Below are 14,041 nucleotides of genomic sequence, written 5' to 3'. Positions count from 1 at the left end.
TGGACTCATTAAAACTGTTGTCATTCAGGGCAATGTCTACTTGTTGGAAAAGTCCCTTAAAAATAAACTGATCTCAAATGGGTAAACCTGCCTACCACAGTGCACCGTACCTATTGAAATCATCGTTACATATTTCCGTTGAAAAAAGACAGATGTCCATCAAGTTCAACCGAGAGAAGGGAAAGAATAAAGGGTATGGGGTTTAGGAACCTCAAGACTGCATGAACCAATCCTAACTAAAAGTTTTCCCCTCCTAAGCCTAAGGCTGGTGTCACATTTGCAACTGCAATGCGAGAAACTCGTGCGAGTCTCTCGCCTCAATACCCGGCACTGCCGCCGGCACTCGGGAACGGAGTGTGCGGCTGCATGTATTTCTATGCAGCTGAACGCTCCGGTCTGAACCACCGGCAGCAAGGTATTGAGGCGAAAGACTCGCGTGAGTTTCTCGCATTGCAGTTAAAAGTGTGACACCGGCCTAAGTCCATTACAAGATCAACTGGATCAACATTCAGCTCAACTGGATCAACATTCAGAACAAGAATTTTACCCAATCACATATTTATGTTATTTGCTTTTAAATACATCTAAGACCATTTTTAATCAATTTCATCCCACCATCAACTTAACACTCAACTACTCCAGCACTGAAATTAACTTTCTGGACACCATCATTAAGTTGCAGAACAATGAAATAGAGACATTCCTGTATCAGAAGCCAATCGACCGCCCAACATACCTCAAATGGGACAGTTTCCATCCAAAACACATAAAACACTCTATTGTCTACAGCCAAGCCATCAGATACAATCGTAGATGTCCCAACCCCATGGATAGAGATGAACACTTTGGTCGCCTCAGAAAGACCTTTTTGAATCAGAGCTACTATCCAAGAGCAATTGAAAACCAGATTACAAGAGCCACCAGAATATAAAGGAATCACCTGCTACATTACAAAGCTAAAGAAGAAAATAACCGAGTACCTCTAGTAGTTACCTACAATCCAAATCTGGAGGCACTAAGGGGAGCTGCACGGAAATTACAACCTTTACTGCAAAAAGATGCCCGATTACAACCCCCACTACTGTGTTTTAGGCAGCCCCCAAATCTAAGAAGCATCATTGTCAGAAGCTCCCTGTCCTCTCCAACAGCTGTGGGAACCCTTCCTGACCAGAAAAAATGTAAAACCTGTCCATTTATAATGACCACGGACAAGATAAAGATCCCCAACTCACATCAGGACTACACGATCCCAGGTACTTTCAGCTGCATCACATCTAATGTGGTGTACCTAATTATTTGTACTAAATGTCCAACTGGGGGTCTGTATGTGGGGGAGACAGGGCAGAAACTGAGAACAAGGATGAACTCTCATCGCCACACAATAAGAGAAAAAAGAATGGATCTACCTGTGGCCAAACATTTTTGTATCCCTGATCATAGCACCATGGACCTGAAGTTACTTGTATTGAAAGGTAACTTCAAATCTCAGAGAGACAGACGGATCTGGCAGTATAACCTGATGACAACCTTTGACACACTTAGTGCAGGAATGAATGTGTTGCATGGATTTATGTCTTTTTACATCAATTACGGAATAGACCTTCAGACCGTGTTGGGGCATCATAACACAGAACCAGCCCCCAATCAGAGGACAATAAAACATTCACTCCTTATCTACGAACTGTTCCAATATGTATGGACGCAACTGTTTATCACTCTCCCATAATGACAGTTCTGTGCAGTGATGTGTATAAATATGCGATTCTTCAGATGTTGTATTAGTCTTTGCCTGATGAAGAGACCTGTGTAGTCTCGAAAGCTGCAATTTGTTACCATCTTTTCAGTTAGCCATTAAAAGGTATCAACCACTGAGGACTCTCAATTCCAAATATTATTCTGTCTACTGGCTAACACGGTACAAAATATATATATCTTTCTTGTATCAATATCCTGCTGGGCTTAGAAGCCACTGATTGACTTTTCGTGCTGTTATATATTCTGTAATTTATAAGTACATCCTGATCCTTCTCTACAAGAGACTCTCCTAGTTTTACTTCCCCTAAAATATATGGTGCCCACATATTATTAGTGCCCAGATGCATAACTTTAAATTAATCCAAGTTGAATCTCATTTGCCAAGTGGATGCCCAAACACTCAGTTTGTCCAAGTAAGCCAGTAATTTACAAACATCTTACATAGACTGCATAAGAATACAGGGTATGGTGCCATTTGCAAAAATAGGAACAACACTATTAATCAATATTGTCTATATTTATTAAATAGGTTGAATAATAGTAGACCCAGCACTGAACCTTGGGTTACATTCAGAGTAGTAGTCACTCACAACTCTTATTTTCTGAGCTATAGATCTTAATGTATCCATTAAATGTTTATGTGGGACAGTATCAAACACCTTTCCAAAGTCAAAATGAATTGACTATAGCCCACAGTGGAAACAATAAAATCTCCAGCTCGTTACATAAGCCAATGTACAGCTCTGTATTCAGAAACATTGAAAAAGTTATGGCTCTTATAATATGATGAACTCCCCCCAAAACAAAAAAAATAGGATTTTTTAAAGTTATTTTCTTGTATAAAAATAGTAAAACATTAAAAAAAATCAATATAAATTGGGTTTTGCTGTAATAATATTGACATGAAAATAAAGTTAACATGTCAATTATCTGCATAGTGAACTCCATAAAATATAGCATTAAAAATAATTTGATTCATAATTTTTTTGTTCATGCCTCTTACCAAAAATTAATTAAAAAGGGATAAAAAAGTCATATGTATCTAAACATGGTACCAATAAAAACAACAAATTGTACAAAAAAAGTTATGGGTATCAGAATATGCAAAATAAATTTTTTTAAAGTCATACTTTAACCTCTGTACCCCCCAAGGCTGTTTTCAACTTCATGGCCAGGCCAAATTTTACAATTCTGACAAATTTCACTTTATGTGGCAATAATTCTGGAACTCTTCAATGAATCCCACTTATTCTGAACTTGTTTTTTGAGACATATTGCACTTCATGATAGTGGTAAAAATTTGTTCGATATGACTTGCTGTATGGACTTGGACTGTACATCTGTTTCTGTCTGCTGTTGCCCTCAGTTCAGTTACTTTTGCCCTTACCTAAGATGGAGTCACTGGCCTCACGGGGGTCATCTTGCTTCCTGTCAGACTTTTCCTGTTCCTGTCTGTGGTGTATATAAGGGAGCTCTGTATATTACTCATTGCTTGAGTATCTTGTTCCTGACTTGTGATCAAGCTGGAGAACTGCTATCTTGCTGGTTTCTTCGTTACTTTGGGATACCCCGCCTGTCTCCGCATCTACATCTCTTCATCGTAAGGACTTGTTTTCCTGGATCTGCTCTGCACTCGTCTCTGCTGCTGGACGGCTCCCTGCTAGGAGGCTTGGCCTGGTCTCCAGGTCTCTGGACCTGATATACTTGGACTTCCACGGTCTGTACACATGCTTTCTGCTTATCCGGCTCTGCTACTAACCTGTTGTGTTATAGCCGTTTACCTGCATACCATCATAAATATTCTTGAACTTTTAACCTATTGTCTCTCGGCCTCTTTTCTGACCCGTGATATTGATTTCCACTGTACTCAGCATTAAGTTCATAACACTTGCATTTATTTGTGAAAAAAACCCGGAACTTTGATGAAAATTTTGAAATTTTCAAACATTGAAATTTTATGCCCTTAAATCAGAGAGATATGTCACACAAAATAGTTAATAAATAACATTTCCCACATGTCTACTTAATATCAACACAATTTTTGAAACATAACTTTGTTTTCTTAGGAAATTATAAGGGTTCAAGAAGTTGACAAGCGATTTCTCCTTTGTCCAACAAAATTTGCAAGACCATTTTTTTAGGGACCACATCATTTTTTAAGTGACTTTGAGAGGCCTACAGTATATGACAGAAAATACCCAAAATTGACACCATTCTAAAAACTGCACCCCTCATGGTGTTCAAAACCACTTCAACAAGTTTATTAAACCTTCAGGTGCTTCATAGGAAATAATGGAATTTTTTTCACCAAATTTTAATATAGACCCAAATTTCGTTATTTTCACAAGGGAAACAGAAGAAAAGGGACCACAATATTTGTTGTGCGATTTCTCCTGAGCATGCAGATACCCCATAAGTGGGGAAAAACCACTGTTTTGGCACACGGCAGGGCTTGGAAGGTACCATTTGACTTTTTGAAGGTAAAATTTGCTGGACTAATTAGCGTACACCATGCCACGTTTGGAGAGCCTCGCCTTTTAATGTTTTAACTACGTTTGAATAAAGAATCCATTTTATCCCTGGATGTTTGTGCCGGAATCTTTCCCCATTTTTCGTCTACATTTCCAAGGTACCCTATTCTAGCGTTATTCTGAGGGTCCATTGTACTGAAATTTGAGCTTTATTTATGTGCATTTTAGGCTTCTCAAGTGCACTGGTGGATGTATCAGTGCACTTGCAGTAAGCGGCTCCTCATCGTTTTCCTCTGCTAGCACCGCCGCCCACTTTTTGATTGACAGTGTAGAGCACAGGTGACATCATACAGTAGAAACTCTACCCCTGATGTCACTTTTAGGATTATTGTAGTGCCATCGGAGAGGATTGAAGAGCAGCCATAGACTGCAAGTGCACTGATGCACCACGCTAATGCACTTGTGAGTCTATTTTTCATATGAAAAAAAACACATTTCAGATCAACAAGATAGAATAGGTATCCTTGGAAATGTGTTACCCTTCTCTATCCTGCAGTACCTCTGGCTTATTATGGATATTCTTACTTACAATTAGAGTTGATACAAATTGATTTGCACCACTCGGTCCATTTGCAATGTCAGTAATCTATGGCTACTGGACAGGAGTGGAAAAACCGCCTCTTTCTCGACAGCTCTTTTTCTGACTATCCGGCTTGGTGTAAACGTCAACATTGTAGAATATCACATATGTGATGTTGCGCTAATCAAAAGTAGATTCACGGATACAGTCAGGTAAAAGGCAGGTCACATGGCTCCCATCCAGCGGCCACAGACCACTATCACGGCCAACGAACTGGGTCGGGCGAATCTATTCGCACCAACTCTATTGACATGTCTACAAACTAATATCTTTGTACCGTGTTAGCCAGTAGATAGAAAAATATTTAGAATTGAGAGTCCTCACTGAGAACTCTCAATTCTAAATATTTTTTTTACAGACTAAAAACTAATTTTACATTTTTCAACAATTTTTCAAAATTATAAAACTCAGTTGAAAGATCTCAGAGGATGTAATTTTTCATTGTGTTGCTCCGGTTACAGTCTATCGTGGGAATTGTACATCAATACGCGTTCGTTGTTTAGTTGATACATTTGTAGTGCAAATTTCAATATGGTAGACAAAAAATACTCATGCATAGTGAATTAAGCAAGAGGTACATAAAAACTCATGCTTACTGTAGTGTAGTAGAATAATAAATGAGTGAACAGATCCCCTGCGTGGTTGAGGAAGCCATAATTACCAGTTCTAATCTATTCATAATGGCAAATTTCTGTTTTAGTCAGTGACGCTTGAGAGATCTGTGGAGAGGCAGACCCATGATACATCTTGCAAAATGCATATATTGAGGCCTATAATCTCTCTCCTTGGTCTACTTAAACACCACCTGCTTATGTTGCGAATACATTAAACACCATTATTATCATTTTCATGGCTTTGTTATTCAAAATAATAAAAAAGTGAAGCTTGAAATCTGTTGAATTTTGTTCTTTACGTATTATTGTATTTAAAGCTGCTAATATTTTCCACAATTTTCCCCCCAAACATGAAATTTCACAGTTTTTTAATTCATTTTCCCTTATTGCATTTATTCTACATTGCCGCTGCTAAGCTATGACCTTAACTATGATTTGCACTTGTTCAGGATTCATGGTTATTAACAGTAGGAAAATGAATCAATAGAGCTGACAGACTTATTCATCTGTGTGAAAGTCACGAGAAATTGAGATTTGTGAAGCAAAAAAGAATTATTAATAGGGTCAATTTCTAAGGGCAAAATAGGGTAATATAAGGTTTTATCAGTGTTTTCAAGCAGAACCAATGCTACGTGATAAATGGGAGTTTAAAAGGCCACATTTTGGTTAGTCAGAAAAATGTTAATTCGACCTCTGCACCTTAGCTTAATCAGTATAAATTAAACACCCACGTAAAGATGATGTTTACATAAATGACCCCAAAAGTGAAAGTCGCAGACAGCTATGAAGGGTGTGACAGGGTCCCTGGCATAGTATATGAGAGGAGATATGTGTCACTGGGTGTAATAGCTTCAGTGATGTGAAACCAGGGTATTTTCCTCCAGCACACTACGTGTTGTGAGGGTTAAGTTGAAGTTGCATACATGGGCTGGTTTATGTGGACATCTATAGAGTGGGTGGGAAGATGTCCGCCTTATCTCCACCTGCAGAGCTGGCACCGGCGTTTGCTGACAGGACCTGTGTGATGTCACAGTCATGTGATCAGTCGCATGGTCTGAGTTTAAATAGCTAGACTTGAGAGGCAGTCTGGGTGTTGTAGTTTGGAGCGGAAAGACGCCAACGGTGGCTCCATGTGGAGCTGAAGACACATGGTGGTCTGAGCGGGCAAATCCCTCAGACATATGGACTTTGCTATGCGTTATCTTTTTGTTTTGCAGTTTTGCCAGAAAGGCCATGTTGACTTTGCTGAACCCTGTTATGGTTTATGTTCCATAATAAACCAGCAGGTGATTTACCACAAGAAGCGTTCCTGTCATGGGCGTACCCACTGTAGGGCATGGGAGGGGGCAGCTGCCACCTTAGAAGCAGGGGTGCACAACAAAAGAACACTTCCTGGCTGTGGTAGTGGAGAGCGGCCAGCCAGGCAACCACCCACAGCTGACAGCGGGGTGTGCGGGACTCACTGCAGAGCAGGCTGAGACCGCGTGGCATTGCTATGGCACCTGGCGGCGCACTGGGATTGGATCCGGCTGGGGTTCAGACAGGGTTCAGAGGCGTGTCATGTACAGTGTGCTAGTAAGAATGCCTCTGAACCCTGTCTGAACCCTCCGTATCTGAGGCAGAAGCTGAGAAGACAGGCAGCAGCCGCCATTACAGTGTGCGACAGGCCCACAGCAACCCACAGGCCCACAGGTGCCCACAGGCCCACAGGCCCACAGTCCACAGGACAGTCTGAGTCCCAGACTGAGACTCCCAATCTCTAGTGGTAAGTGGTGTCCACGTCCATGAACTAAAAAAAAAATCGACCTCCATGCAATTACGTAAAAAAACAATACTTTATTAATCAATAATTACAAATACAATTAATATAGACAAAAAAGGACAATTGACCCTAGTAAAAAAAAGCATGGGTCTCCACTCTCGAGGCATAAATGTCATTACAATCAAGTCGGAGCATCAGTGATGTTGCATCACTATGGTAACAATCCATTATGTGTGAATTATGGCAGCAAAATGCAAAGTTTAAAGCAAGTGCAAGTCTAATCTAGCCAAGCTGCCAACTGCCAAAGTGCACACAGCATCAGGGATCAAACATCAAACATCTACCGTCAACTTTAGGAAGCTCCCCAAACAGCAGTATACAGTATATATTACAGGTAGAAAATAATGAATCTGTCAAATATGCTCAATGCTTACCCATGATGTATAGCTATGCCACGGAGCCAGGCCCAATCCCGACGCGCGTTTCTCGTTTAGCTTTATCAAATAGGGATATAATGGATTGTTACCATAGTGATGTTCTGACTTAATTGTAATGACATTTATGCCCATGAGACCCATGCTTTTTTTATCAGGGTCAATTGTCCTTTTTTGTCTATATTAATTGTATTTGTAATTATTTATTAATAGTTTGAGTAGTGTTGAGCATTCCGATACTGCAAGTATCGGGTATCGGCCGATACTTGCTGTATCGGAATTCCGATACCGAGATCCGATACTTTTGTGGTATCGGGTATCGAAACAACATTAATGTAATAATGTGTAAAAGAGAGAATTAAAATAAAAAATATTGCTATACTCACCTCTCCGACGCAGCCCGGACCTCAGCGAGGGAACCGGCAGCGTTGTTTGTTTAAAATTCGCGCGTTTACTTGGTTACGTGAAGTCCCGGCTTGTGATTGGTCGCAGCGGCCATGTTGCCGGGACGCGGACCAATCACAGCAAGCCGTGACGTAATTTCAGGTCCTTGCAGGATTTTAAAATTACGTTCCGGCGTTGTGATTGGGCGCGTCGTGGTCACATGGGCGACGTAACCAATCACAAGCCGGGACGTCACGGGAGGCTGGACACGCGCACATTTTAAAATGCGCGCGTGTCCAGCCTCCCGTGACGTCCCGGCTTGTGATTGGTCGCGGCGGCCATGTTGCCGGGACGCGGACCAATCACAACGCCGGAACGTAATTTTAAAATCCTGCAGGACCTGAAATTACGTCACGGCTTGCTGTGATTGGTCCGCGTCCCGGCAACATGGCCGCCGCGACCAATCACAAGCCGTGACGTCACGGGAGGCTGGACACGCGCACATTTTAAAATGCGCGCGTGTCCAGCCTCCCGTGACGTCACGGCTTGTGATTGGTTGCGTCGCCCATGTGACTGCGGCGCAACCAATCACAACGCCGGGACGTAATTTTAAAATCCTGCAGGACCTGAAATTACGTCACGGCTTGCTGTGATTGGTCCGCGTCCCGGCAACATGGCCGCCGCGACCAATCACAAGCCGGGACTTCACGTAACCAAGTAAACGCGCAAATTTTAAACAAAGAACGCTGCCGCTTCCCTCGGTAAGGTGCAGGCTGCGTCGGAGAGGTGAGTATAGCAATATTTTTTATTTTAATTCTTTCTTTTACACATTAATATGGTTCCCAGGGCCTGAAGGAGAGTTTCCTCTCCTTCAGACCCTGGGAACCATCAGGAATACCGTCCGATACTTGAGTCCCATTGACTTGTATTGGTATCGGGTATCGGTATCGGATTGGATCCGATACTTTGCCGGTATCGGCCGATACTTTCCGATACCGATACTTTCAAGTATCGGATGGTATCGCTCAACACTAGTGTTGAGCGATACCGTCCGATATTTGAAAGTATCGGTATCGGAAAGTATCGGCCGATACCGGCAAAGTATCGGATCCAATCCGATACCGATACCCGATACCAATACAAGTCAATGGGACTCAAGTATCGGACGGTATCCCTGATGGTTTCCAGGGTCTGAAGGAGAGGAAACTCTCCTTCAGGCCCTGGGAACCATATTAATGTGTAAAATAAAGAATTAAAATAAAAAATATTGCTATACTCACCTCTCCGAGGGAACCGGCAGCGTTGTTTGCTTAAAATGCGCGCTTTTCCTTCCTTCCTTCCGTGACGTCACGGCTTCTGATTGGTCGCATGCCGCCCATGTGGCCGCGACGCGACCAATCACAGCAAGCCGTGACGTAATTTCAGGTCCTTCTAGGCATTCAGTATTTTAAAATTACGTTCCGGCTTTGTGATTGGTCGCGTCGCGGTCACATGGGCGACGCGACCAATCACAAGCCGTGACGTCACGGGAGGCAGGAGACGCGCGCATTTTAAAATGCGCGCGTGTCCAGCCTCCCGTGACGTCACGGCTTGTGATTGGTCGCGTCGCCATGTTGGCCGCGACGCAACCAATCACAGAAAGCCGTGACGTAATTTCAGGTCCTTCAGTATTTTAAAATTACGTTCCGGCTTTGTGATTGGACCTGAAATTACGTCACGGCTTGCTGTGATTGGTCGCGTCGCGGCCACATGGGCGGCATGCGACCAATCAGAAGCCGTGACGTCACGGAAGGAAGGAAAAGAGCGCATTTTAAGCAAACAACGCTGCCGGTTCCCTCGGTGAGGTCCAGGCTGCGTCGGAGAGGTGAGTATAGCAATATTTTTTATTTTAATTCTTTATTTTACACATTAATGTTGTTTCGATACCGATACCCGATACCACAAAAGTATCGGATCTCGGTATCGGAATTCCGATACAGCAAATATCGGCCGATACCCGATACTTGCGGTATCGGAATGCTCAACACTATTTATTAATAAAGTATCATTTTTTTACCTAATTGTGTAGAACTCCATTTTTGGTTTTTTTTATACATACATACTGCTGCAGAGTTCTGTTAGTGGCCATCTAAGTCTGCAACAGTGCAGTGCTCATGTGATGATGAATTTAACTATTCTCTCATGCAAAGAAAGATCCAATATGTGATGTCTGTATGGAGAGTAATTAAATACCTGAGTGCCGCTGTGGTGTGTTAGGGTATGTTTCCACGCTGCGTACTTGCAGCACTTTGGACGCAGCGGAAACGCCGCTCCGCCCAAAGCGCTACCCCTGTTGTACGCGCGTTCTAAAATTTTACAACCTGAACGACCATGGCTTGCTCCCCCTTGATCCTGGGTATGCCCATGGTTCCTGTGTCTACCTTTGGAAGCAGCTGAGTGAGTCAACTTCTCACATGTTATGTTTTGAATGTGTGCAGTGCAGCGCCCCAGAGTCCTGGTCGTTGCAGTACTGTGGCTCCGCCACTATGGGGAGCTATGGTGCGTCCGATGGCACTGAAGGAGTTCATCTGATCAGGTATCACAGACACCAATACATTTCACAGCCGGGCTTCCGGGGGGAGCTAAGGGTGCTATTCATTAGGCCACTCCCCACCATAGTGGGTAAACTGGGGGTCAGGCAGGAAGTTAGATCAGAAAGCTGACTGGGTTGGAACCAGGCAACACCTTGTGGCAGAGGGTGTTGTAGGGGAAGATACAGTAGGGTCTCTGTCAGGGGTGGGATCCTGACAGAGGCTTGGCAACGAGAACGAACTGTTGTGAAATTGGATTCTGGGCTCCCCCGGTGGCCACTTGTGGAATTGAACTTGTGTGCATCATCCCCTCTGTTCACCTGCTCCTATCAGGATGTGGGAGTCGCTATATAACCTTGCTCCTCTGTCAGTTTCTTGCCGGTCAACAATGTAATCAGAAGCCTTCTGTGCTTGTTCCTGCTACTAGACAACTCCCAGCTAAGTTGGACTTTTGTCCTTGTGTGTTTTTGCATTTTGTTCCTGTTCACAGCTGCTGTTTCGTTACTGTGTCTGGAAAGCTCTTGTGATCGGAAATTGCCACTCTGGTGTTATGAGTTAATGCTAGAGTCTTAAAGGAATTTCTGGATGGTGTTTTGATAGGGTTTTCTGCTGACCATGAAAGTGTCCTTTCTGTCTTCCTGCTATCTAGAAAGCGGACCTCGATTTTGCTTAACCTATTTTCATACTACGTTTGTCATTTCATCTAAAATCACCGCCAATATATGTGGGGGCCTCTGTCTGCCTTTTGGGAAAATTTCTCTAGAGGTGAGCCAGGACTGTCTTTTCCTCTGCAAGGATTAGGTAGTTCTCCGGCTGGCGCTGGGCATCTAGGGTTAAAAAACGTAGGCATGCTACCCGGCCACTTCTAGTTGTGCGGCAGGTTTAGTTCATGGTCAGTATAGTTTCCATCTTCCAAGAGCTAGTTCTCATATATGCTGGGCTATGTTCTCTCGCCATTGAGAATCATGACAGTTTGACCGGCCCAAAAAAGGGTTAAATTACTGGCTGAGAAAGGAGAGAAAAAAGAAGTCTGCTACAATTTTTTTTTTTTTTTTTCCCTCTAGTTCTGAGTGTGCTCTTAATTGAATCACTTGCTAGTCTGCCTATACTGCAGCCTTCCTCTCTTTCTCTCCTTCTAATCCTTGAATGGCTCTGTGTTCACCTGTTTCAAATGGATCTTCAGAGTGTAGCTACAGGTTTGAATAATCTCGCCACAAAGGTACAAAATTTGCAAGATTTTGTTGTTCATGCACCTATGTCTGAGCCTAGAATTCCTTTGCCTGAATTCTTCTCGGGGAATAGATCTCACTTTCAAAATTTTAAAAATAATTGCAAATTGTTTTTGTCCCTGAAGTCTCGCTCTGCCGGAGACCCTGCACAGCAGGTCAGGATTGTAATTTCCTTCCTCCGGGGCGACCCTCAAGACTAGGCTTTTGCATTGGCACCAGGGGATCCTGCGTTGCTCAATGTGGATGCGTTTTTTCTGGCCTTGGGGTTGCTTTATGAGGAACCTCATTTAGAGCTTCAGGCGGAAAAGGCCTTGATGTCCTTGTCTCAGGGGCAAGATGAAGCTGAAATATACTGCCAAAAATTCCGCAAATGGTCTGTGCTTACTCAGTGGAATGAGTGCGCCCTGGCGGCGATTTTCAGAGAAGGTCTCTCTGATGCCATTAAGGATGTTATGGTGGGGTTCCCTGTGCCTGCGAGTCTGAATGAGTCCATGACGATGGCTATTCAGATCGATAGGCGTCTGCGGGAGCGCAAACCTGTGCACCATTTGGCGGTGTCTACTGAGAAAACGCCAGAAAATATGCAATGTGATAGAATTCTGTCCAGAAGCGAGCGGCAGAATTTTAGACGAAAAAATGGGTTGTGCTTCTATTGTGGTGATTCAACTCATGTTATATCAGCATGCTTTAAGCGTACTAAGAAGCCTGACAAGTCTGTTTCAATTAGCACTTTACAGTCTAAGTTTATTCTATCTGTGACCCTGATTTGTTCTTTGTCATCTATTACCGTGGACGCCTATGTCGACTCTGGCGCTGCTTTGAGTCTTATGGATTGGTCCTTTGCCAAACGCTGTGGGTATGATTTGGAGCCACTGGAGGCTCCGATACCTCTGAAAGGGATTGACTCCACCCCATTGGCTAGTAATAAACCACAATACTGGACACAAGTGACTATGCGTGTTAATCCGGATCACCAGGAGGTTATTCGCTTTCTGGTGCTGTATAATCTACATGATGTTTTGGTGCTGGGATTGCCATGGCTGCAATCTCATAACCCAGTCCTCGACTGGAGAGCTATGTCTGTGTTAAGCTGGGGATGTAAAGGAACTCATGGGGACGTACCTTTGGTTTCCATTTCATCATCTATTCCCTCTGAGATTCCTGAATTCTTGTCTGACTTTCGTGACGTTTTTGAAGAACCCAAGGTTGGTTCACTACCTCCGCACCGGAAGTGCGATTGTGCCATAGACTTGATTCCGGGTAGTAAATACCCTAGGGGTCGTTTATTTAATCTGTCTGTGCCTGAACACGCTGCTATGCGAGAATATATAAAGGAGTCCTTGGAAAAGGGACATGTTCGTCCTTCGTCATCTCCCTTAGGAGCCGGTTTTTTCTTTGTGTCTAAGAAAGACGGCTCTTTGAGGCCGTGTATTGATTATCGACTTTTGAATAAAATCACGGTTAAATATCAATATCCGTTACCACTGCTTACTGATTTGTTTGCTCGTATAAAGGGGGCCAAGTGGTTCTCTAAGATTGATCTCCGTGGGGCGTATAATTTGGTGCGAATCAAGCAGGGGGATGAGTGGAAAACCGCATTTAATACGCCCGAGGGCCATTTTGAGTATTTGGTGATGCCTTTTGGTCTTTCAAATGCCCCTTCAGTCTTCCAGTCCTTTATGCATGACATTTTCCGCGATTATTTGGATAAATTTATCATTGTTTATCTGGATGATATTCTGATTTTTTCGGATGACTGGGACTCTCATGTCCAGCAGGTCAGGAGGGTTTTTCAGGTTTTGCGGTCTAATTCCTTGTGTGTGAAGGGTTCTAAGTGTGTTTTTGGGGTTCAAAAGATTTCTTTCTTGGGATACATTTTTTCCCCCTCTTCCATCGAGATGGATCCTGTCAAGGTTCAGGCTATTGGTGATTGGACGCAACCCTCTTCTCTTAAGAGTCTTCAGAAATTTTTGGGCTTTGCTAACTTTTATCGTCGATTTATTGCTGGTTTTTCTGATGTTGTAAAACCATTGACTGATTTGACTAAGAAGGGTGCTGATGTTGCTGATTGGTCCCCTGATGCTGTGGAGGCCTTTCGGGAGCTCAAGCGCCGCTTTTCTTCCGCCCCAGTGTTGCGTCAGCCTGATGTTGCTCTTCCTTTTCAGGTTGAGGTCGACGCTTC

Source organism: Ranitomeya variabilis, chromosome 6 (genome assembly GCF_051348905.1).
Source record: "Ranitomeya variabilis isolate aRanVar5 chromosome 6, aRanVar5.hap1, whole genome shotgun sequence".
NCBI lineage: Eukaryota > Metazoa > Chordata > Amphibia > Anura > Dendrobatidae > Ranitomeya > Ranitomeya variabilis.
The sequence above is the reverse complement of the archived record's forward strand: the minus strand, read 5'-3'. Positions refer to the sequence as shown.